This window comes from Leucoraja erinacea, chromosome 1 (assembly GCF_028641065.1).
Source record: "Leucoraja erinacea ecotype New England chromosome 1, Leri_hhj_1, whole genome shotgun sequence".
NCBI lineage: Eukaryota > Metazoa > Chordata > Chondrichthyes > Rajiformes > Rajidae > Leucoraja > Leucoraja erinaceus.
Window position 1 is genome coordinate 95,689,817 of NC_073377.1, and position 25,157 is coordinate 95,714,973.

Sequence of the window (25,157 nt, forward strand, 5' to 3'; positions counted from 1 at the left end):
ATATTCAAGACATGAAAATAGCAGTTGATTAAAATGGCAGATTAAATGAAATAAAAAGGAATTCCCACCGCTGTTGATACTTCACTGAAACTTCCCACTGAGGTTCAGGAGAATGACTTGGAGAAAGTTCCTTACACAGGTTGTTTTCCATATGAAGAAAAGTGGATTCATACGGAAAGGTGGATTACAGACAGAAATGTGGCAGAAGACACGTTCGGGAAAGTTCAAGCCAATTCCTGCACTGATATTCAGGGACAATTGCCGTTTTAATCAGTAACTTTCATGATTCGTGCTGTGCCACAAATAACTGGGTGGTTGATGTCTTCCATTACCTTTCTCAACTGGTCATTCCGCACGCAAAACAATGAGTGTTTTTGTTGTTGAACTGCTGAGAGCATCTTACCCAAGCCTGATCCTGTTACAACATACACGCACTCATCTGAGGTTTCAACAATGGTTGAGTTTTGCTGTTTTTCCAAGTCAGAGGCAGCATTTCCACATCTAGACATCAGTTAATACAGCACTGGGCGCCATCTGGAATGGGGTCATGCTGGCTAGTGTAGATCAATCCATTTCCACATCATGTTTTTGCCAAGAGAGCACTCACTTTAAAGTCATACACAATGGATACAGGCCATTTGCCCCAATTCATCCATATCAATCAGGTTTTAGAACTGCTGGGCTGATTTGCCTGCTTTTGGCTCATATCTCCCTAAACTTTTCCTATACCTGTCTAAATGTCTTTTAAACATTGCATTTGTACCCATCCCTATAGCTTATTCTGGCAGCTCGCTCCTTATATGCATCACCCTCTGTGTGAAGAAATTGCCCCTCAGGACTCATTTAAATTCTTCTCTTCTCACCTTAAACCTATGCCCTTGAATTCTTGACTCCTCTACCCTGGGAAAAAGACTGTGACCATTCACATTATCCATGCCTCTCATGATTTTGCATATGTCTGTCACCCCCTCAATCTCCTATGTTCCAGGGGAAAAAGTCACAGCCTATTCAGCCTCTCCTTATAATTTAAGCCCTTGAGTCCTTGTAACATCCTGGTGAAATTAGGTGGTTGACGGGGAAAAAAAGTTTATCTTAATTTAAGCAGGTAAAAATTACCTCATCATGTAAACAACCATTTTTTGCCTCAGCTCATTGTACTGCAAAAGCCACGTTGTTGATACAAAACTCAGCAAAAAAAAGTCATCTGCTATACGAGAAAATTGAGGAGACCAAGTCTAGTCAGCAAGAACAACATGAAGGATTTTGTTGAAACTAGCAAACGTATTGAAGTGCCATCACGATAGAAAGCTAAGAAGGTCAGGTGAATAATCATCTACAATAAAATACCCCAAAACATTTCTAGATGGCTACAGAATTAAACGTAGAATAGCAAACATTCCAGATGTACCAAGAGAATATTTTTTTTAATAGCCATTTCCTTACATCCATTGGAAGCTGGCAGTTATGCCACACACTAATTCAGGTCACATTAATGAAGGACTATTTGACCTACACAGTGAAAACACAAACAAAAAAGAGACATTCCTGTGAAACAACAATGGCAATGTGAGAACAGGGCATGCAGAGTTTCTCTTCCAACCTGCCTGTGGTTTCGACTGCTTGATATTTGATTCCAGCTAAGTATCACTTTTCTTTCCAAACTGTTCTATTACTCATTTGCAATAACAACCTAAACAGCATTAGCTTTTTTATTGGTACAGGTCATTATTAGACAACTGCATTCACTCCATTCAGTACACAGTTTTCAACAGTGGGCCTTGCTCCAGTGTGAATTCAATGACACTTTATTGCTTCAGATAACCTGCACTGCCTTTCAATGTGCTGCATACCATTAGCCTGTATCTGGAATTTGGCCCAAGCTAATTGTGTTGAGGCTCTGAAAGTATTTTATTTTGATAAATTAACAGAAACTTTTCTCTACCTTCACTGACGTCTAAAATTGGCATTGTCTTGGTAAACAACCACTTGGGCTTCGATTAATACATGCAACCCCACATGATTATATCTTCGCGGGCAGCTGAGTTAAGCCCCTGTCCCACTTAGGAGACTTAAACAGCAACCTCTGGTGACCTTGCCCGCCACCCAAAAAAATAAATCAAGGTCGAGGTGACCTGCAACCTCCGACCACCTTCCACGCATATGTTGAAAATCTTCCTCGACTATGAAGAAAACCGGCTTTGACTAGACCTGTGACTAAAAAATTATCGATTTTTAAAACAGCAACCTATTTTTAGTCGAGGCCAGTTTTAAACATGATGAAAAAATAGTAGCAACCTAGATGAAGCCTCGACCACGCGGAAAACACTTTCGACCGTTAGGAAGAGTGACCAAAACCTCTGGTGATCTCATGGAAACCTTGGGTGGCGGGCAAGGTCACCAGAGGTTGCTGTTTAGGTCTCCTAATAGCCCTGTCCCACGGTACGACTTCGTTCCAAGAGCTCTCCCGAGTTTAAAAAAAATCAAACTCAGGGTAAGCACAGAGAATGAATGTAGCGGGTACGTCGGAGCTCGGGGTCGTCTCTTAGCGGCTCGTAACGCTAACAGCAGGTACTCGGGAAGACTCACTAACGGCAGGTAAGCACGGGAAGACTCGTGAAGATTTTTCAACATGTTGAAAAATGTCCACGAGAGCCCCGAGTACCGAGCAGTGGCCATTACCGTAAATCTCTGAGTTCGAATCAGGGCAAACCTGGGAGAGCTCTTGGAATGAACTTGTACCGTGGGACAGGGGTTTCCTAGCCTTGGAAATGCTACCACTGACCTCAGTGCTCACGATTTGTGCCTCTCAGATTAAGTTAAAGTTAAAATCACACAACGGCAATTGCAAGAGAGAAGCCTTTTTATCATGCACTAAAAAGATACCAGATGCTAATCTCAAAAATGGCTAAGAAGCCAAGAAACAGTCAGGTACTTCCTTTTCCCATTAAAATGTTCTTTTAAATTAATATACAAAAGCCTTCTCCTTCCAATGACTTACTCTATAAAACCAGATATATTTTTAGCTATTAAACTTCAAAATATTGCTTTTCCTGAAATGCAAATGAAGAATTTCTCAATGACTCTGTTAATGACAATGACTCCTTTTAAAATTGTCACCCACAAGCATAACTTGTAAGTCCACATTCTGAACCAAGTGTCTATATACAGATATAATGAACAAGATTCTTAATCATGCGTGGAATGTTGCATCAATATTCATTTATACATCCAGTATTCAAAGCTGTAGATACTTAAAGAACAGCAGTGTTTGCACCACTAGATAATTAATTCAAAGCTCTTTTGAGGCAGCTATGGAAGAAGTTATATAAACACAGCTTCTTTACTAGTTCATGATCATTTGTATTCTTGGCACCATTGGTACAACTTTTGTGGTTGAAGGTAAAAAGCCCATTGTTTCATTGGGCCAATCTGGATATATGTAATAAGATGCAATCTTACTCATCTCAACTCATTTACTTGTCAGGGGCATTTGTTGTTGAAAGAAAACACCTGGAGGTATGACATTATCCCACGCAAAAAAGAGATCAAGGGATCCAAATCATCCAGTGTTTGACTGGTAACCCCCAAGCAAAATTTGATATACCAGTGGGTACATGAAATACCTTAACCACCACTGTTGGTGTTGTGCCTCTGCTACTCATGCTCAGTGTTTATGTCAGCTGTGGCACTGTCGCCCACGGCTGAATATTGTGAACACGCATTCCATTCCACATACTTGTGCACAAACGTGTGGGTAGACATTCCTGCATGGTGCTGAGGGATTGCTAGATTATTGAAGGAAGTTTACACCAAAGTCTACATATCAAATTACATATTCGTCCTCAGGTGGATGTAGGACCAGCACAAGTGAAGATAAGTAGACTAGTGGAGATAACTCAGCCGGAACAACTCAATAGGTCAGACAGCATCTCTGGAGAACATGGATAGGGGATTAGGGGACATTTTGGTTGCCACTTTTCATCAGACTGATTGTATTCGAGGGGGGCATAACTTGGTGTTCTAGCCAATAGTATTCCTCAAGCAGATTATCTTATCATCAATTCCATGCTCATTATCAGCCTGGCTCATCTATACAACACTACACTCTGCCAAGCTCACTGCATAAACATGGACAGTTTCTATATTTCTGGAGCCACCTTTCAGTGAAGCTGTCCATCGATGATAAAATTCACCATCACCTTCACTGCAGTAACATAGCCACTGGCTGGCTAAAGAAAAGGATGCTTGACGATCAAGGCTTCTTGAAGGCCCTTCAACCCTCTCTATGTCAAACATGATGCCAAGACCATCTCTTATCTACCTGGATATAACCCATATCCCTCCATATCTATGTGCCGATCCAAAAATCTCTTAAATGCCACTATCGTATCTACCTCAACCACCAGGCAGTGCATTCCAGGCCCTCACCACCCTCTATGTAAACATTTTGTTCCTCTCACCTCAAAATTATGTCCTCTAGTATTTGATTTTTCCATCTTGGGAAGAAAATTCTGACTATCTATGTATGCCTCTCATCAATTTATGTAGTTCTGTCAGGTCTTCCTGCAACCTCCAGTGTTCCAAAGAAAATAATCTAAGTCTGTCCAATCTCTCCCGTAGCTAATATCCTTTAATCCGTGCATCATTCTGGTAAACCTTCTCTGCACTCTTTCCAAAGCCTCCATATCCTTCCTGTAATGGGGCAAACAGAACTGCATACAATACTCCAAATACGGCCTAACCAAAATCCTGTAAAGCTGCGTCATAACTTCTTGACTCTTATACTCAATGTCCTGATCTTTGAAAGCAAACATACCATATGCCTGTTGCCACTTGCAGGGAGCTATGGACTTTGACCCCAAGACCATTCCAGCACTTTGTGTTTTATTAAAGATCCCAGCATCTGCAGTTCCTTGTCATAAGTGACAGGAGCAGAATTAGGCCATTCGGCCCATCAATGTCTACTCCACCATTTAATCATGGCTGATTTATCGCTCACTCCCAACCCCATTCTCCGGCCTTTTCTCCATAACCCTTGACACCCGTACTAATCAAGAATATATCTATCTCTGCCTTAAAATTATCCATTAACTTGGCCTCCATGTGGTAAATAACTCCACAGATTCACCACCCTCTGACTAAAGAAATTCATCCTCATCTCCTACCTAAAAGAACGTCCTTTAATTCTGAGTCTAGTCCTAGACTCCCCCTAGTGGAAACACCCTCTCCACATCCAGAGATTTGCTCCAGAGACACTAACAATGCTGGCTCTGAAAAAAATCTCCAAAACTATCTGAACACTAAGCTTACCAACATTCGTGTCCCCTCTAGAGCAAACATTTCCTGCATACTAATTACACTCAATTAGTTCCACTGGGCAGCATCGACTCTGTCCAGATTCCTGTTTCAGTAAGGTTGCCTCTCATCCTAATCTCCAGATTGGAAATTCCATTCAATCAATCAATCTGAAATTAAACTGTGTGTGGTAATCCAGTTGTTGACTCCCCAAAACTCTCTGTCCTGGTTTTATACCCTTCACATTATGCACAAAAACATTGGGTATTTTTAAAGCGGAATTTGACAGATTCTTGATTAGTAAGGGTCAAGTGTGTTTTATTGTCATATGTCCCAGACAGAACACTGGAATTCTTACTTGCATACATACACATACATACTCAAAAAAACAAAACAATAATAGTGCAATAATAATAATAATAATAATGAGTCTATTGTCGTTCAGAGCTTATTTGAGGTTGTGTTGTTTAATAGCCTGATGGCTGTAAGGAAGTAGCTGTTCCTGAACCTGGATGTTACATTTTTCAGGCTCCTGTACCTTCTTCCTGGTGGCAGGGGTGAAATGAGTGTGTGGCCAGGATGGTGTGGGTCTCTGATGATGCTAGCTGCCTTTTTGGGACACCAACTCTGATAAGTCTCTTCGATGGTGGGGAAGTCAGCGCCAGTGATGGACTGGGCAGTCTTCACAACCTTTTGCAGTCTTTTCCGCTCCTGGATGTTCAAGTTGCCGAACCAGGCCATGATGCAACCAGTCAATATGCTCTCTACTGTACACCTGTAGAAGTTCAAGGGAGTCCTCTTTGACTGGATTATGGGTAGAAGCAGCAGCAGCAGAATGGGAGGATGAAAAGGAAGGATAGATCACAGGCCTGCCAACTCTCACGCATTGAGCCTGAGACTCACGCATTTTGCCAAATTCTCACGCTGATCACAAATTTCTCACGCTCTGTCGTGAGAAATTCTGTGATCAACAAGAATTTCAAAACTCATATCAACTGCTTGGGCCGCGGGTGTTGGAGAGCCGGGGTTGAGGGAGTGATGGAAGCAGAAGCAGCGGAAGGGACAGATACGGACGGGGAGCCGGGGCTGGCGAGTGTTTGCCGGGCTGACGAGTGTTTGCCGGGCTGGCGAGTCGCTCGCTGCAGCTCCGGCTATAGAGCAGCCTCAGTGCAAGAGTCCCGGGCCATCGGAGGCGTCGGAAGTGTTGCGCCGCTGCCGTGAGAGTCTCTGTGCCGAATTCGCCCAGGTGACCGGCATGGATCAGGCTGTGGCTCGGTGCATCCTGAAGGACAACCAGTGGCTGCTGGAAGTAAGTACCAAGCACTGGGTAGAAACAGTGGAAGATAGTGGACTTCAAATGGGGGTGGTTGGAAAAAGCATCCTGCTTGCCTGCTAGATTTTCACTTACTGTAACTGCACGGAAAATGTTCCCGATGTTGGGGGAGTTCAGAATCAGGGGTCACAGTTTAAAAATAAAGGGTAGGCCAGTTAGGACTGAGATGAGGAAAAACTTTCTTCACCCAGAGAGTTGTGAATCTGTGGAATTCTCTGCCAGAGAAGGCAGTGGAGGCCAATTCACTGGATGTTTTCAAGAGAGAGTTACATTTAGCTCTTGGGGATAGCAAAATCAAGGGATATGGGGAAAAAACAGGAAAGAGGTACTGATTTTAGATGAACAGCCATGATCATATTGAATGCCAGTGCTGGCTCAAAGGGCCGAATGGCCTATTCCTACACCTATTTTCTATGTTTCTATGCTTGAGTATATGGCAATAAAACTCGACCACTTGATTTTGAAGCATTCATGCATGGTGGAGGTATAATGTAGTCATAGTGATTCAGTGTGAAAACAGGCCCTTCAGCGCAACTTGCCCACACCCGCCAACATGTCCCAGCTACGCCACCTGCTTTTGGCCCACATCCCTCCAAACCTGTCCTATCCATGTATCAGTCTAACTGTTTGTTAAATATTGGGATAGTCCCTGCCTCAACTACCTCCTCTGGCAGCTTGTTCCATACACCCACCACCCTTTGTTTTGAAAAAGTTACCCCTTAAAAGGTTACCTCTTAAAAATACTTCATACAAAAAAGTTTGAAATCATACTTCTACAGTGCACTAAAACATGATTTTAATACATCAAATTTCAAAAGGTCCCTCCCCTGGGAGGGGGGAACCCCCCTTCCGTACCCTCTCCCCACTCGTTTGCTCCACTCCCTCACCTGGTACCCCCAAGGTCTGTGATCAGTGATCACTCAGCCTCCCCACTTTCAAAAACGCTCCACGGCCCCTGGTTCAGACGGAGAGCACTGCCAGATGTGAGCGGGGAACTGAGGCCAGCTGTCCGTGATGTCTGATCCCAACGCTCAGCGCTTCGTGTTTCGGAGTTGGCTAATGTTATTGATTTGTAATTATCCTGATTTGTAATTAGGTGACAAAACCTTAATTTATTAATCCGGATTATCCAGGGGGATGGGATAGGTTTAATATTAAAATGCCATGCAAGGTGTTAGGCTGTCTGTCACAACATACAGCCCCGTTGACCCATTATTTATTTCAGTTAAATATTGTGAAGGTAGCACTATTGTCATTTGCCACTCAACTATTCTAACTCTATCTAATGCTCTCTTAAATCCATCCAGTTAAGTCCAGGGGGTCAGATATGGGGCTTTATGTGTGGGCCAGATATATTGTCAGTGCAGAGGGGCTAGGAGCAAGGCCAAGTGTGCATCCAGAGTCAAGGTCTGGAATAGTACTAGGTGTGCAGTCAAAGCTGGGACAATGGGAGTGTTCAGGGCTGGGAACCTTAGCAGGTAAGCAGCTATGATCAGGGTAGAATAGGGGGCCAGGTATAAGGCTGGACTCAGGGTCAAGAATGAGAGAAGGTATGCAGGGTCAGGAGTAGTACCAGGTGTGCAGTGAGATCCAGATGGTCAACATGGGCCAAGTGTTTGATTATAATCTGATTTCCACACATGAATATACTATGATCAGAGCCTGGCTCTACTGTGGAATGTACTTAGGAATGTAATTTAGCCTAACCTTATTCATAACTAATCCAATTTAAAGCATAAATATTGCATTCAAGTATAAGTTAAAAGACTTGCTACAGTATGCACCAGATTGCACAATTTCAAACTGAAAAATGCAAAAGCTCTGTACCAATTGGTACTCCGTTGTGCTCTGTACCAAAGCTCCACCCCCCCCCCCCCCCCCCCCCCCAATGTTGGCAACCCTGAGATCAGCCATGATTGAATGTCAGAATAGACTTGTTCGGCCTAGTGGTCTAATAATGCTCATATGACTTTATGAAGTAACTTTATCAATGGAGGAAACATGGAGAAACATATAAAAGTCTTAAGGGATTGGACAGGCTAGCAGTGGAGGCCTATTCACTGGATGTTTTCAAGTTAGATTTAGCTCTTAGGGCTAACGAAATCAAGGGATATGGGGAGAAAGCAGGAATGGGGTATTGATTTTTGATGATCAGCCATGAACATATTGAATGGCGGAGTTGGCTCGAAGGGCCGAATGGCCTACTGCTGCACCTATTTTCTATGTTTCTATGAAATGAACAGTCAAAGTTGTGGGTTGGGACCCTTCTTTAGACTGATTGTAGTAAGGGGGAGAAAGCTGAAACAGAGGTGGATCAAAGCTTGACAAGTGATAGGTAGATGTAGGTGAGGTGGCGGGGGGTGGGGGGGGGGGGGGGGGGGGGGGTGTGTGATTGTGCAGATAGGTGATTGGAGTAAGTGACAAAGCAAAGCAACTGTGTCAGATAAAACAGGAGGTGTGAAATGTAAAGTCAGATGGAGGGATATATGTGTGAGGGGAGGGAAAAGGGATGTATTTCTCTGCTACATCGACAATTGCATTAGGGCTGCCTCATGCAACGATGCGATTTTCACTGTACCTTAATTAGTACACATAGGGTTGCCAACTGTCCTGTATTAGCTGGGACATCCCTTATATTGGGCTAAATTGGTTTGTCCCATACGGGACCGCCCTTAGACAATTAGTGCAGGAGTAGGCCATTCGGCCCTTCGAGCCAGCACCGCCATTCAATGTGATCATGGCTGATCATCCACAATCAGTACCCTGTTCCTGCCTTCTCCCCATATCCCCTGACTCTGCTATCTTTAAGAGCCCAATCTAGCTCTCTCTTGAATGTATCTAGAGAACCGGCCTCCACTGAGGCAGAGAATTCCACAGACTCACAACTCTGTGTGGAAAATGTGCTTCCTCATCTCCGTTCTAAATGGCTTACCCCTTATTTTTAAACTGTGGCCCCTGATTCTGGACTCCCCCAACATCGGGAACATGTTTCCTGCCTCTAGCGGAAACATCAAACACTTAATAATCTTATATATTTCAATAAGACCCCCCTCATCCTTCTAAATTCCAAAGTATACGCCCAGTCGCTCCATTCTCTCAGCATATGACAGTCCCACCACCCCGGGAAATAACATTGTAAACCTATGCTGCACTCCCTCGATTGCAAGAATGTCCTTCCTCAAATTAGGGGACCAAAACTGCACACAATACTCCAGGTGTTGTCTCACTAGGGCCCTGTACAACTGCAGAAGGACCTTTTTGCTGCTATACTCAACTCCTCTTGTTATGAAAGCCAACATGCCATTCGCTTTCTTCACTGCCTGCTGTACCTGCATGCTTACTTTCATTGACTGATGAACAAGGACCCCCAGATCCCGTTGTACTTCCCCTTTTCTCAACTTGACACCATTTAGATAACAATCTGCCTTCCTGTTTTTGCTACCAAAGTGGATAACCTGACATTTATCCACATTAAACTGCATCTGCCATGCATCTGCCCACTCACCCAACCTGTCCAAGTCACCCTGCATTCTCATAGCATCCTCCTTACGGTTCACACTGCCACCCAGCTTTGTGTCATCTACAAATTTGCTAATGTTACTTTGAATCCCTTCATCTAAATCATTGAGGTATATTGTAAATAGCTGCGGTCCCAACACCGAGCCTTGTCCCGCATTTGACTGCTACTACTCGGGTTGAGGGGAATGTTGGGTCAGAGCGCCGCGTCCGGCCCCGCCTCACCCATCGTGAAGTAGTGCAGCTCATGGTGTCCAGCTGTCCAACCTTCTGGCCTTCGCTTACCGCCGACACCACCTTCTCATAGCCGATCATCGGTTCATGAGATGGATGGAGTGCCGGACTTTGTGCGCGACATCGCGCGGGCCAAAACTCCTCAGCTGGCCCACCGGCTGGGCTTTGTGTGCAGTCCAGCACCCTGGCCAACTCATCATTCACCCAGCCACGGCCGAGTCGGTCAACGAATTGCCATCGGGAATTTGTCCCTTATTTTGACCTTTTGTCCCTTATTTAGCAACCCTTTGTACACATGACAATAAACTGACCTTTGGACCTTTGAACCCACTGATTTCTGCCACACATGCAGCCTGACGCATTGAGTTACTCTCAATTATTGTTTCTCTCAAGATTCCAGCATCTTTCTTCTTTGTTCTTCCTACCTAAATATATCACTTTGCTCTGCACTGTGTTAAACTTTATGTACATCGTGACCACCCATCCTGCCAATCTAAGTTGTTTTGACTTGTGTCACCAGACTTCTTCATGTCCACTATACTTCCAGGTTGTGCTTTATCTTCAAGTTGTTAATACATACCAAGAAAAGGAGCAATTCTAAAACTGACCACCAGGGGACACCACTATTTATGTTGGTGAACTTTGAAAAATGAATGTCATCATTGTTTCTTATTATTAAGCCAATTTCCCACCATTCACCCACCTTGTATGTAGCAACTCATGAAAAGGCTTTGGAATGTCAACAAATAACAGTCAATAAATTGTTTGTCCCAAGTATCTCATCAAAAAATTAAATCGCATTACCCACATACAATGTACTCTCTGCAAACTCTTTTTTATTAATCTGTATTTGTCCAAATGAGTATTACATTCAGTCCTGGACTTTTGTTGTGTCAACTTCCACAGCATTAAAGTTTAGACTCACTGGCCTGTGGATATTAGGTTTATCCTTCCATCTTCTTTTGAACATGGGTACAGGATTTGCAATTTTGATTTGCCTACTGACTCTTGTTAACTCAGACTTACCTTCGGGATATAGAAATAAAATTAGCAAAGATGGAAATGATCCTGACCTAAACAGAATAGCACTACTGCAGTCCTCAGTTTATACAGACTGCCAGAAACGGGGTCTGACTTTCAAACTTATCCTCTATTAGGTTCATTGATATAGAACATCAAGCAAGGTAACAACAGTGACAATGGTAGGGAGGAAATTAAATCCAAAAGGAAGTATTTAAAATCTGACACAAAGTGATTTAAGAAATATGTATAAAGGTTATTCGGTCCATTAAAGTGAAGTGCTGATTATTATACTGACACAAAGTAATTCGATACACTGTGAAAAAGTGTATTCTTTATGATTTATGTAGATCAGAGATTCTAAATACTTGAGTGCAATAAATAAAATTAAAATGCCTTTCAGCGGAATCAACATTCTTTATACTCATTCTCCACAGTCCCTATAAAACTTGTTTTTTTAAATCTGCTGATTCGAATTGATTGGTTACATGCAACGTCTGTTGTTGCTATGTAGGTTAAATTATCTCTTATTATAGACTAAGTTCACCAATCAGGTTGAATCTGGTGGGTAAGAGCTCAGTTGCATTTGGGTGATGGGCAAAACATGGGAATTAAGATTCAGAACAGAAAGCTCTCTGTAATCTGCTAGCACACTTCAGCCAGATTTCACAAAACCGTCAAGCCACGTGTCCAGATTGTCTTTTTCAGTGTTTACACAGCCCATGTGCCTCCTTCAGTCTTTCCTTCTCGCATCCTTCTCTTTCCATTCCTGCAATCCAATGATCACCTGCACTACGATCCAATCTCACCACTTCTCTGTGGAAGGAGATTTCTCCTAAATCTTCAAAACTGGAAAGAGCTCTCTTATATTTATGTTTTTTGTTTAAATCTCCCAGAGGTAGATATATTTCCTCCAAACCCACCCTACCAGTCTGAAGAAGGGTTTTGGCCCGAAACGTTGCCTATTTCCTTCGCTCCATAGATGCTGCCGCACCCGCTGAGTTTCTCCAGCACTTTTGTCTGCCTACCAATTCCCTTAATAATTTTGAAAATTTCAAATCTCCTTCACCAGAAAAAGAGTCCAGCCTGTGACTTGTTCAATAATTTTAACCAAACAGTGGCTTTCCTGGATTTTCAAAACGACAAGAGAAAATAATCTATCCAACCTAAAACCTAATTGAGTGAAATTATTGCAACTGAGATAATGTGAACAACGTAGACCGACTCCATGTGAACGTCTGTTTGTTGCTCTCAACCAGGGCAACAGCTCGGTCTTGCAAAGCAAACTCAATGGCCCGAGCCAACAGTGTTTCAAATTAACTCATAAAGTGCTGCACTAACTCAGCAGGTCAGGCGGCATCTCCAGAGAACACGGAGAGGCGGTCATTTCAGGTAAGGATCCTTCTTCTGAAGAATGGCCCTGTCCCGAAACATCGCATATCCACGTTATGCAGAGATGCTGCCTGACTCACTGAGTTCCTACAGCCTACAGCACTTTGTGTTTTTTTGGTAGCATCTGTAACTAGCATCTGCGGTTTCTTGTATCTACATGATTTTAATTACTTTTAGTGGCTTTGTCCTGCTAAGCATTAGTTGGTTCCCAAAGTATAAACATACTGGACCATGATGCAGGCCATCCACAGTGAAAAGGTTTGCCATACAACACTTATGGAAATGCAATCCAATGAGAGTCAGTGAACTCCTGAGAAATTAAAAATAAATAAAATAAACCCTCATTTTAAATTTCTAATCCAAATTAATTTATTCTTATGTATTTAATGCATTGTACATGTTTCTAGGAAAACTGGTTTAGTGGCATAAATTAATAAATACAAGTTTATTGCTGCACTATTCACTTGTCATTGTTGCCGACAGATACTAGAACAAAGAGTTCTATCACAGTAAATCAGATAGAAATTAATGAAGCAACATCAGTGCATAGTTTCCTATTTCTCAGAAACTAATCTAAATGAATTCATTTCACACATTTTACTGCTGAGATTTAAAGAGTGAAGCGAGGCTGCTATTAATTGAGGCCACTGTACTCTTGATTCAGATTCAGATTCAATTTTAATTGTCATTGTCAGTGTACAGTACAGAGACAACGAAATGCATTGATTTTCCATCTTTCCACATTCATTAAAAAAGATTGAAGCACATCCTCTCAAAGAGGTTGGTTTTATACCAAGAAGGAACAACAGGCATTAACTGTGTTGGGAAGGCTCAACAGTGACACTTACAGCTTCATCAAGGGTACAGGAAACTTGGCGTCTACCACAAATAACACAAACCTAGAGAAAAGTTCAGCTTTCAACCTACAGCAAGTTTCCAGTTAACAATACAAATCTGCAATTATTCTCTGTTCCCGTGACCATCTCGACTTCACAGATTGCGGCAGGAGTGAACAGTATGATATGCTTTACAGTGCTTCTCTCAGCCAATTTACATTCACAAAGAAAAATCCTGACAAACGTCCAAATTCAGTAACAATGCCTCCCTGTCTTGTTCGTCGCAACTTAGAAAAGAGCTTGATTTGTTTGCTCCGAGCATTTCTGATATCAACTGTTCCTGAGAAAATTCATCCACAATCAACATAAATGCTTCAAACTTCCAGCAATTGCCATCCACACCCTGTGAAACTAAACACCACAGAGATGAAAATGAGATTACTGGCATCTAAACGAGATGGATAACCTCAGTGCGGATGATGAAAGCAAACAGATAACCAACATAATATTCTCGCTCTGCACCTTAAAAGCCAACTACAAAGGATGGGCGAGGCAATAACTGATTACAGCTTAAAATTACCATTATTAAAAACGGGTTTCATGTCATACTAACTTTGTAACGACCATAAATATAACAAATATCATGAGTTTTAATAGCACCTTTAATGTTGAAAAGAATCCTAATGTTTTTCACAGCGAAAATAGACGGGCATATCTTTGTGGAAGCAGTGGGAGAGATAATCATAGACATATTTGAACACATATATTTTTAGAATGGCACGAGAAGGGAAGATGGAGGAGGAGGTCGAAAAGGCAGTGAAGATGGTGAGCAATCATGAGGTCAACTAATCTTCGATACCCCTCAACAGTTCAATCTAACACAATTAGCCCAATGTGGGTAGTAGCATTGCCAGGTGGCTAATCTATTGGACTAGTAGCCAGAATTCTGGACCATTGATCCAAATACCTGAATTTGAATCTCTCAATTGAATCTAACTGGAGAATTTGAATTCAAATAAGTAATTAGATCAGGAGTTATAAAATAAATGCTGGTACTGTTAATCGTAGCCATACATTGTTTGATTGTTATAAAATCTCGTCTGGTCCTAATCATGTCCTTCAGGAAATGTGATATCCTTGGTTATTCGGCCTGCTTGTGACTTCAGATCTACCAATGTGGATGACTCTAAACTGTCTCCTTAGTCCGGGGCAATCAGGATGGGCAATTAATTCTGCCCAGCAAGGATCACCTCCAATGAACATAGAAACCTCCAACCACATCTATTGCATCCGCTGCTCTAGATGTCAACTGCTCTACATCGATGAGACCAAAGCGCAGGCTTGGCGATCACTTCGTCCAACACCTTCGCTCAGTTCGCAATAACCAACCTGATCTCCCAGTGGCTCAGCACTTCAACTCCCCCTTCCATTCTGAATCCGACCTTTCTGTCCTGGGCCTCTTCCATGGCCAGAGTGATTCCCACCGCAAATTGGAGGAGCAGCACCTCATATTTCGCATGGGTAGTTTACAACCCAGCGGTATGAACATTGACTTCTCCAATTTCAGGTAGTCCTTGCTTTCTCCCTCTTTCCCCTTCCCAGCTCTCCCACTGTCTCCACCTCATCCTTTCTTCTTCCCGCCCCCACCACCCCCACATCAGTCAGAAGAAGGGTCTCAACCCGAAACGCCACCTATTCCTTCGCTCCACAGATGCTGCCTCACCTGCTGAGTTTCTCCAGCATCAATAATGCCAGTTTTGATGAAATGCAGTGAGCAAACGCGATAATTCCCGATATTTTCGATCTTTATATCTGCACGGCCAACACCTTCCGCTGTTATTTTCCCTTCAGCTCTCTCTTCTCTTTACCTTCATTTTTCTTAATCTTTGGAACTCTAAAGTAGGATAACTGTGCTTCACGGTCACCCCGACTGGCACGGTTATTTATAGCGCAAAAACTAACCGTTTTCGCGGTTTTTAACAGGTTTGAAAGTTCGCGTTTCTAGCATCAATAACGTGTACTGGAAGTGACGTTTGTACCCCAGTTGGATTTTGCGGCTCCGTGCGTGAAGACCTATGACCCAGTGACCTTTCTTGAAATCACCCTATACCAAGCTTGATCCTTTGAGGGTTTACCCATTTCAATCAAGGCAATAGGTAGGAAACTTATAATTGTCCTGGAGAGATATAGCTTCGAAAGGGCTCTTCGGCCCAAGGAGGCGATGCTGTATCCGGGAGAGTCATAGAGTGTGGAAACAGGCCCTTTCGCCCCTTGTCCACATCGGCCAACATGTCTCTACTACACTAGTCCCACCTTCCCACTTTTGGCCCATGTCCCTCCAAACCTGTCCTATCCATGTACCTGTCTAACTGTTAAACGTTGGGATAGTCCCAGCCCCAACTATCTCCTCTGGCAGCTTGTTCCATACACCCACCAGCCTTTGTGTGAAAGCAAGTTCCCTTCTACAGTGCATTGGGATGTGAGAGGAAGCACTTTGCCCCTGCTCCAGCCTGGCATTCCATGCTTGAAATGGGGAAGAAAGTAATCCGGGACCCAAGGTGCTTTCAACAAAGATGGAAATTTGAAGATATAAATCTTAAACATTCAGGCCATTTTAGATAGTTTAAAATTTAGTCAGTAAGGCAACAAATTAGTTCTTGTGGGGAAAAGATACATTGTTGCCTTTGTGCATTGTCGAAGCGAGCTCCGCTGGTATTTGACCATGTACAAATTGCTAATCTGTCCAAAACATATTTTGTTCACCAGCACTGACATTGCTAGTTAAGCACAATAAGGCCATTAAAGAATCAATTGGCACGCTACCGACTGATGGGGAAATGATTAAAAATTCCTCTGCCACTCCATCCCTACTGGAGCAAAATGTCCTCCTTCAAAACACACGTCTGTCTTCTTAATGTTAATTAAAAACATGATTTGATTCCCTCCCTCTGGCCAAAGTGGCAGGTGGTGATACAGTACAACAGTTTCCCTTGGCATCTGTCGCCACTGGATCTACAACATTTGGCTTGGCTGCAAAATAGGCCAACATTGCTGACCATTACGAAATACCACTCAAATTCCAGGAGCATCGTCGCCTTTCCCGGGAAATCACAAACGAATACAGAAAGTGGCTTTTAACAGCGTCACAACCTTTGCAGGATTGGAAAGGATGAGTGTAGTTAAACATTGTAATTACTATACTGAACACCTACTGCATTTAGGCTGCCTTGCATCCATTTTCCGAAGACGGTCCCAAGAAAGATTCTTTGGTTCATGAAATGTATCTCTGATGGTTGATTAGATCTGTACAAACAAAGAACTGCAGTTGCAGGTTTACAAAATAAAGACACAGAGTGTGGGGTAACTCAGGCAGCATCGCCGGAGACCATTGGTGACATTTCGGGCCGGGACCCTTCTTCAGAGTCTGAAGAAGGGTCCATATATGAAATTACACCTATTCATGTTCTTCAGGGATGCTGCCTGACCCACTGAGTTACTCCAGCACTCTGTGTCTTTAGTTGATCAGATCTATTGGGAATGATTGCTGGAAGGAAGTCTTTGTGTGTATCTGGGGAAATCTGAACACCATTGCGTTCATGCATGCCGGATGTCAGGGTTCATCTTCTTCATCCTGCTGTCAACTCTCATTTTTATTATAGGAGTTGGCTGTTTGGCTGTGCGAGGGGAAATAGGGCTTCTGATGTGGGAAGAGGAGAGGGATTTGAGTGGGCAAGCACTGATTAAGGTGAAAGAGAAAGTACACAAAGTGCTGGAGTAGCTCAGCGGATGAAGCAGCATCTCTGGAGAACATGGATAGGTGAAGTTCCGTGTCGGGACATTTATTCAGACTGCTGGGCTTTCTTCAGAGCCGCTGAGTTACTCCAGCACGTTGTGTCATAGAAACATTGAAAATCGGCATAGAATTAAGCCATTCGGCCCTTCGAGCCTGTACTGTCCTTTTGTGTAAACCAGCATCCGCTGTTCCTTGTTTCTACACGACGAATGAAATCCTGTTTCCGGTGGCAACTCTGGCCACATTTAAATCTTCATAAAATGACATGAAGAAAAATGACTAACAAGGTTTACTGCTCACATCTCCCGTCATCACTTACATGGAGTAGCTGGAGTGTGGGCGAGCTGGAGAGGATAACGTCTCCCAGGCTTCTCAGCCCAAGATACCGGCCAAGTGTCCGCACCGTGCTCAAGAGAACTGTTTCAGTGCGACTGGATTTTATATCTGACTCATCGATGAGCTTTCATCCCCCCCTTCTGAACTGCTGAAACCGTTTATGTTATGGATGAAAAAATCTCTTAATTATCACAGTTAACAAATATAATAACATGTAAATTTGATCAGTTGACACATTAATTATACAGTAGTGAATAGATTGATTGTAAAACGTTTGAAACCCACATCCATCCAATCTAATCACAGGGTGTTTTAGTTATGGTAGTATCTTTGTTAAAGGAAAATGAATATTAATAAATAGGAGCATCTTCCACAGCTAGTTCCTATTTACACTTGATATCTTCTGCGTTTTCTCTAAATTAATCCATGAACTGAGAAGACATCATCACAATCAGACATTACGGTGATTTAAACAGATGCAGAACATTTCACTTGATAAAATGCCAAAACATTTAGGGTCTACTTTTAACTGCCAACCATCAATTGTGCACACATTCCTGTTAAGTGTGTAATAGACTTCCTGCCATTGTTACTCCTTTAACAGAAGGGTACACTTAAGTACACAGCATACCACGGAGACTAAATTGCTTGAAATCACTTCATCTTATATTTATGATAATACAAGTGGTTCTGCAATGCTTGGAGAGCTCGGAATATAACCTGAACATGAACCAGAACTGAAAGAGCAGTTCAACGATAAATACGATATTTAACTGAAGATCATAGTCAATTTATTCAAAGGTTAGAACTTTTGTAAAATAGTAAGATTAGAGCGATGTTTAATGTTCAAAAATATTGTAATAGTAAATAGTAAAGGCCTTAATAGTAGATATTTTATTTAATAGTATAGGTCTTCATAAAACCTGTTGAAATTAGCTGGCTTAATAGATCTTTGACATGCTGCGATCACAAACTTCTTTGAAAATAACAGGCGGAACAGGATAAGGTCCCACACGGGAGACTGGTGACTAAAATTAGAGCACATGGTATTGGGGGTAGGGTGTTGACATGGATAGAAAATTGGTTGGCAGACCGGAAGCAAAGAGTAGGAGTGAACAGGTCCTTTTCAGAATGGCAGGCAGTGGCGAGTGGAGTGCCGCAAGGCTCGGTGTTAGGGCCGCAACTGTTTACCATATATATTAATGATTTGGAAGAGGGAATTAGGAGCAACACTAGCAAGTTTGCGGATGACACAAAGCTGGGTGGCAGTGTGAACTGTGAAGAGAATGTTAGGAGGTTGCAATGTGACCTGGACAGGTTGAGTGAGTGGGCAGATGCGTGGCTGATGCAGTATAATATAGATAAATGTGAGGTTATCTACTTTGCGGCAAAAACAAGGGGGCAGATTATTACCTCAATGGGGTTAAATTAGGTAAGGGGGAGGTGCAACGAGACCTGGGCGTCCTTGTACACTGGTCACTGAAAGTTGGCGTGCAGGTACAGCAGGCAGTGAAGAAAGCTAATGGAATGTTGGCCTTCATAACAAGAGGGTTTCAGTATAGGAATAAAGAGGTTCTTCTGCAGTTGTTTATGGCTCTGGTGAGGCCACATCCGGAGTATTGTGTACAGTTTTGGTCTCCTAATTTGAGGAAGGACATCCTTGTGGTTGAGGCCGTGCAGTGTAGGTTCACGAGATTGATCCCTGGGATGGCGGGACTGTCATGAGGAAAGATTGAAAAGACTAGGCTTGTATTCACTGGAGTTTAGAAGGATGAGGGGAGATCTTATAGAAACATATAAAATTATAAAAGGACTGGACAAGCTAGATGCAGGAAAAATGTTCCCTATGTTGGGCGAGTCCAGAACCAGGGGCCAAAGTCTTATAATAAAGGGGAGGTCATTTAAGACTGAGGTGAGAAAAAACTTTTTCACCCAGAGAGTTGTGAATTTATGGAATTTCCTACCTCAGGGGGCAGTGGAGGCCAAATCACTGGATGGATTTAAGAGAGAGTTTGATAGAGCTCTAGGGGCTAGTGGAGTCAAGGGATATGGAAGGCAGGCATGGGTTATTGATAGGGGACGATCAGCCATGATCACAATGAATGGCGGTACTGGCTCGAAGGGCCGAATGGCCTCCCCCTGCACCTATTTTCTATGTTTCTATGGAACAGTTTATTTGAATGCCAGAATGGACGACATGGATCTAGCATATTTAAACCCAAATCAAGCTGCATTTTAGGTGGGCATTTCACAATTGGCTGAGATCTGCATTAAATTTTTGACTCAGCACATCTAAGATCGCTCATTTAAGAAAAAGCCAAAAGTACTTTATTTGATGACAGATCATTGTTTGAACTCTACCCCAAGAAAATGTGTTGGTGTTGCAACATACATTCTTTAATAACGCAAACGCAACTTTATTGCATGAAAAATAATTTGACAAATTATTGTCAAATTTGTTTCTTCATGTTGGGAATAGACAATTGCAAAGCATCAATTGTACAAGAAGTTGGTTACATAAGATGCTGACCTGACCCTCAGGCCTCACCAGCAACAATGAGCCACACGTCAGGAATCCAAGGGCATCTTTCATTATGTAGGATGGGCACAACTGCAATAAGAATGAAAATCAAATACGATCCAGGACAGAACTGATTGAAGGGCGGGTGCCAACAGACCCACCCACCCTTCTACATCATAACAGCTCCATAATATACAACATTCCCAGTCAACTTTGTGGCCTCTGCCACTGAGAACAGCAGCAGCAGTTTGGTTAAGATTGCATGGGAGATTCTGTAAATTCCAACTAATTATTGTGTGAGAAGTATTAAGTTTAGTTTTAATTCAAAGTTCATTTATTCAAATTATTTGACAATCCATTTTAACACCTTGGTGAGCTACTTTGCATTGATTAGTTCCGATGGTGATAGACAGGTACAGCATGGAAACAGGCCCTTTGTCCCAATGAGTCTGGAACGACCATCAAACCCTCATCTACACAATCGCACTATTGGCTGACCCACTGTTACTCCAGCATTTTGTGTCTTTTTTTGTAAACTGCAGATCTTTGTTTCCACACTCCAACTGTTTTTGTGCCTAAGGATTCTGGATCAGTAGAATAATTATAATGTTTGAATGAGTGGTGGACATTCTACCCGTTTTATCAATAATAAAACAGCCTTAATTCTAAACTCTCACAATTGAAACAACGGCTAAAACATTGAATTGAGGTATATTTCCTTAATAAAATGCAAAAATATATATTTTTCTGATATTCAGCACAAACATTTCACTAAAACTGTTCCAATAACTGAAAAGTCAGCATAAATGAATAGTCAATTTAGCATTTTGATTTGACATTTGTTTATGAACTGTTCTGATACAGATGCTGCTAAAATTGATGAAAAGCCTGCTTGTATTTCCAGCATCTGCATTATTTTGTGGACTGGCAATCAACAGACCAAATCTCTGAGAAAAGGTTAGGTGGCTTGTAAATCGACGACAACACGAATGCCGAGGCAACCCACAGAAGGCATACTGTTGTCAGAACAACCTTTATCTTCTTTATTCTATTAAGTTCGAAATCTGGTCATATTCACGTGCAATAAAAACTCCCAAAACTTGGGAAAATGTCACAAAAGGTTGAATGTCAAGACTATAAATAGCTGGGCGAGCCAAAATTACATCAGTTACCTTAACCTTTGGCTTGTAATTTTACAACACACTCAGTCATGTTTGCAATACTTTGGTTAATAGTTCACAGGTTCAGGCCACAAATGCACACTTCAGTAAGCGCACTTCATGAATTTTGGGAAAAAGTTGATAATTTCTTGCCTGTAAGATGGGGTTGAAAGATAAATGAAGATAATTTATTTTGATAAATATCCATCCTCCGTTGCCTGTGCCTTCATAGCAATTATGTGTATACTGCACTAACCCAAGAAAATGCACCGTGATGCTATGTATTTAGTTTAGGGTGGACTTCTAATGCATTATGTTTGAACACTTAATCTTTTTATGTTGTTTGGCTGTAAGATTTTAATCTGAAAAATCATGAATAGAAAACATTGGAAATCAGGAAGAAAGGATCAAAACACTTGTGTTGCTAAAAGAATAAAGTGGACCTGCACTCCATGCTGTCCAAGGTAGACAGCGTCAATCTATCCAGGTCCAAGGATAAGCAAGGTTGCTCCCAGACTAATTGTACAACAAAAGAGATAACTTCAAAGAGAACCCTACTCAAATGCCCACTGATAAAAACAGGCCATTAAATACAGACAGATCAAATTCCTCTTCCTGTCAATCACAGGATTAACTGAGAATTTTCAGGAATGTAATTAAGCACAAGCTTGGATTCTAAACCAATGCATAGTTCTACCATGGCTGATCAAGGCCAAAATAACCTGAAGATAAGCTACAACAAAGACATTTTCACATACATATGCACAAAGTGTTACAACAGATGCTCAGTGGACTGTTAAAAATGGCCGAAGAATAAACAGTCTTTTTTAAACTAATATTTAGTCTCTAACAACCAAGGTCATGAAGACTTAATGACCATCACCTGACAGATTTGACTTTTTTTGTCATTCTTTAAGCGTTAAATCATGAGATTTGACCTTTCACTCTGGGATCTCTACCATTAAAAATACTGCATTTGTAGTCACATGACAAAGTTATGAACAAAGCATGAGTGTATCTCCATCAACCACATTCAGTCTTCTTGCATCAATGCAGAGAAAGGTGCAGCAAAGACCACAATAACCTCTGCTGAGCTCCATAATAGAGTCCCCACTCTGGACATCTGCAGAAAGGGCAGCATGGTGGCACAGCGGTAGAGTTGTAGCCTTACAGCGCCAGAGACTCGGTTTTGATGCTGTCTGCAATGAATTTCCACCGGGAGCTCCCCTTTCCTCTCACTCCAAGGACGTTCAGGTTTGTAGGTTAATTGGCTTGGCAAAATTGTAAATTGTCTCTAGCGTATAGGATAGATTCCATCAGTCTGAAGAAGGGTCAACGACCCGAAACGTCACCCCTTCCTTCTCTCCAGACATGCTGCCACTGAGTTACTCCAGCATTTTGTGTCTGTCTTCGGTTTAAAGCAGCATCTGCAGTTCCTTCCTACAGGTTTGGAGGTTAATTGGCTTGGCAAAATTGTAAATTGTTCTGAGCACGTAGGATAGTGTTAATGTGCGGGGATCGCTGATCGGCACGGACTCGGTGGGCCGAAGGGCCTGTTTCCATGTTGTATCTTTAAAATAAATGGAACTAAATAGGCAGCACAATAGCACATCTCAGAGCTGCAGTCTCACTGCTTCAGCACCTGGGTTCAACCCGGACTTTGTGTGCTGCATGGGTGGTTTGTGTTTTTTCTACCTGTGACTGTGCCAGTTCCCCTGGGTGCTCCTGTTTTCTTCCATATCCCAGAAACATGCAGGTTGGTAAGTTAATTGATTATTGCACACCGCTCCTTGTGTTTAGGTGAGAGGTAGAATCTAGGGAAAGTACAATTAAATTAGGGAAGAATGTGGGAAGTTAGTGTAGGATTCATGTAAATGGGCACTTGCTGGGGCACTGCAGACTTGGTGAGCTGAAGGGCCTGATTCCATGGTAAAACCAACACCAAGGTTTAAATTTCGGTTCAAACAAGTAAGTTATTCCAGGTATGGTCTAATCATTCAGGAGGGATGTTTGCAGTGCACTGGCTATTCAAAACGCAACTAAATTTGCACCTTGTAAAAACTAGGAACTCATTTTGCCATAGACAATAAACAATAAGTGCAGGAGTAGGCCATTCGGCCCTTCGAGCCAGCACCGCCATTCAATGTGATCATGGCTGATCATCCCCAATCAGTACCCCTTTCCTGCCCTCTCCCCATATCCCCTGACTCCTCTATTTTTAAGAGCCCTATCTAGCTCTCTCTTGAAAGCATCCAGATAACCTGCCTCCACTGCCCTCTGAGGCAGAGAATTCCACAGACTCACCACTCTCTGTGAGAAAAAGTGTTTTCTCGTCTCCGTTCTAAATGGCTTACTCCTTATTCTCATTCCGTTTGATACTAGAAGATGGCTGTGAATTTTGCAACTGCACTGAGGTCACTAGAGAACACACACACATAGTTATACTGGCACATACAGTAGAGTACATTGTGCACAATTATTCCATGAGGTTTAGTGGGATGAAAGGATCGTGAGAGACACATTCTGTCTGGTCTCAAATGTACGAAGTTTTCACAGTGTAATTTTCAAAGCAATTCTTTCACAGAGTCTTAAAGTTATATACCGCAGAAACAGGCCCTTCGGTCCAACTCATCCAAGGTTAGCAAGATGCCTGTCTAAACTAATCCCATTTGCCTGCATTCACAGTAAATGGTTGTCCATAATGCACGACTTATGTTTGGTAGAATCTTGGCAATGCGGTTTAGTTTAGTTTTGATTTACCTACTGATAGATCAGCTACTATCTGAGTCAGTTTTCACAGTGTAGGTTCCAAATGAGAATACATTTGATTTGCTTTAATTCATGGTTTTATTGTGCCAATGGCAAGTGACTGCGTTTAGAAAGCAATAATTTAATGGAGACCAAATTAAATCCACACCTTGATGTGTAGTCAATGAATCTGTACATTGGGCAGTTTTACTGGCCCTGACAGAGTCTTTTAGCCTGTTCAGACACGAACACCATGATATCAGATCATGTTTATTTTGTCCTAATAATTCCATTCACAGCAAAGGCGGCAACACAAAAAGCCATTTTCTAAAAACTGATTCTCATTGTGAAAAGGTTCTTTAATCAACATTTGGTTCAGTAACATTTCTATTCACAATCCCCGTTTATTCTGTTGTGCACATGCAGTATCCCACTTTTGTAATGTACTCAATCAACATTGAATTGAAAGGTTGCCAGTGGCACTCTATCTAATATCAGTCACTGGCAGGAACTTCAACACTATCCTCGATTTATAATGACTTTCCCAGCTTAGAGCAGTATTTTTGTTACAGAATAAAATCACCAGATACTGCCTCTGTGTGTATCTGTATGGCTGCATGCGCATGCACGGTTTTGTATCCCGTTTGCGTGTGCCTTTGTCTAAATTCATTTGTATCTAGCCATGTCAATTTGGTCAGACATCTCTGCAAGTCTTGATCAATGTCCATTTTGGCACTTGATTCTCCCTCGTTTGGCTGCTAACTATGTTGAATCATGCAATGGTCTGCTTCTGGATGTTTCAGGTACCTCTGGCAAATGTCTACAAACCATTCAAATGCAGGGGACAACTGGGAATCAATAACCAGGAGGGGGACCACGTGTATTTTCCCTCCCACCGCTCACTCGGGGACACAATGACAGATGGTATTGCCCCTGTCCGATCTTGGCTGCAGAATTAATGCAGCACGGACCA

General features: G+C 42.3%; 1 protein-coding gene across 6 annotated transcripts in view; it reads right to left on the reverse strand.

The window, feature by feature from the left end:
- shroom3 (shroom family member 3) overlaps nt 1–25,157 on the reverse strand; it is a 426,943-nt gene that overhangs the window by 94,413 nt on the left and 307,373 nt on the right. The gene's annotated exons all lie outside the window — the stretch shown is intronic.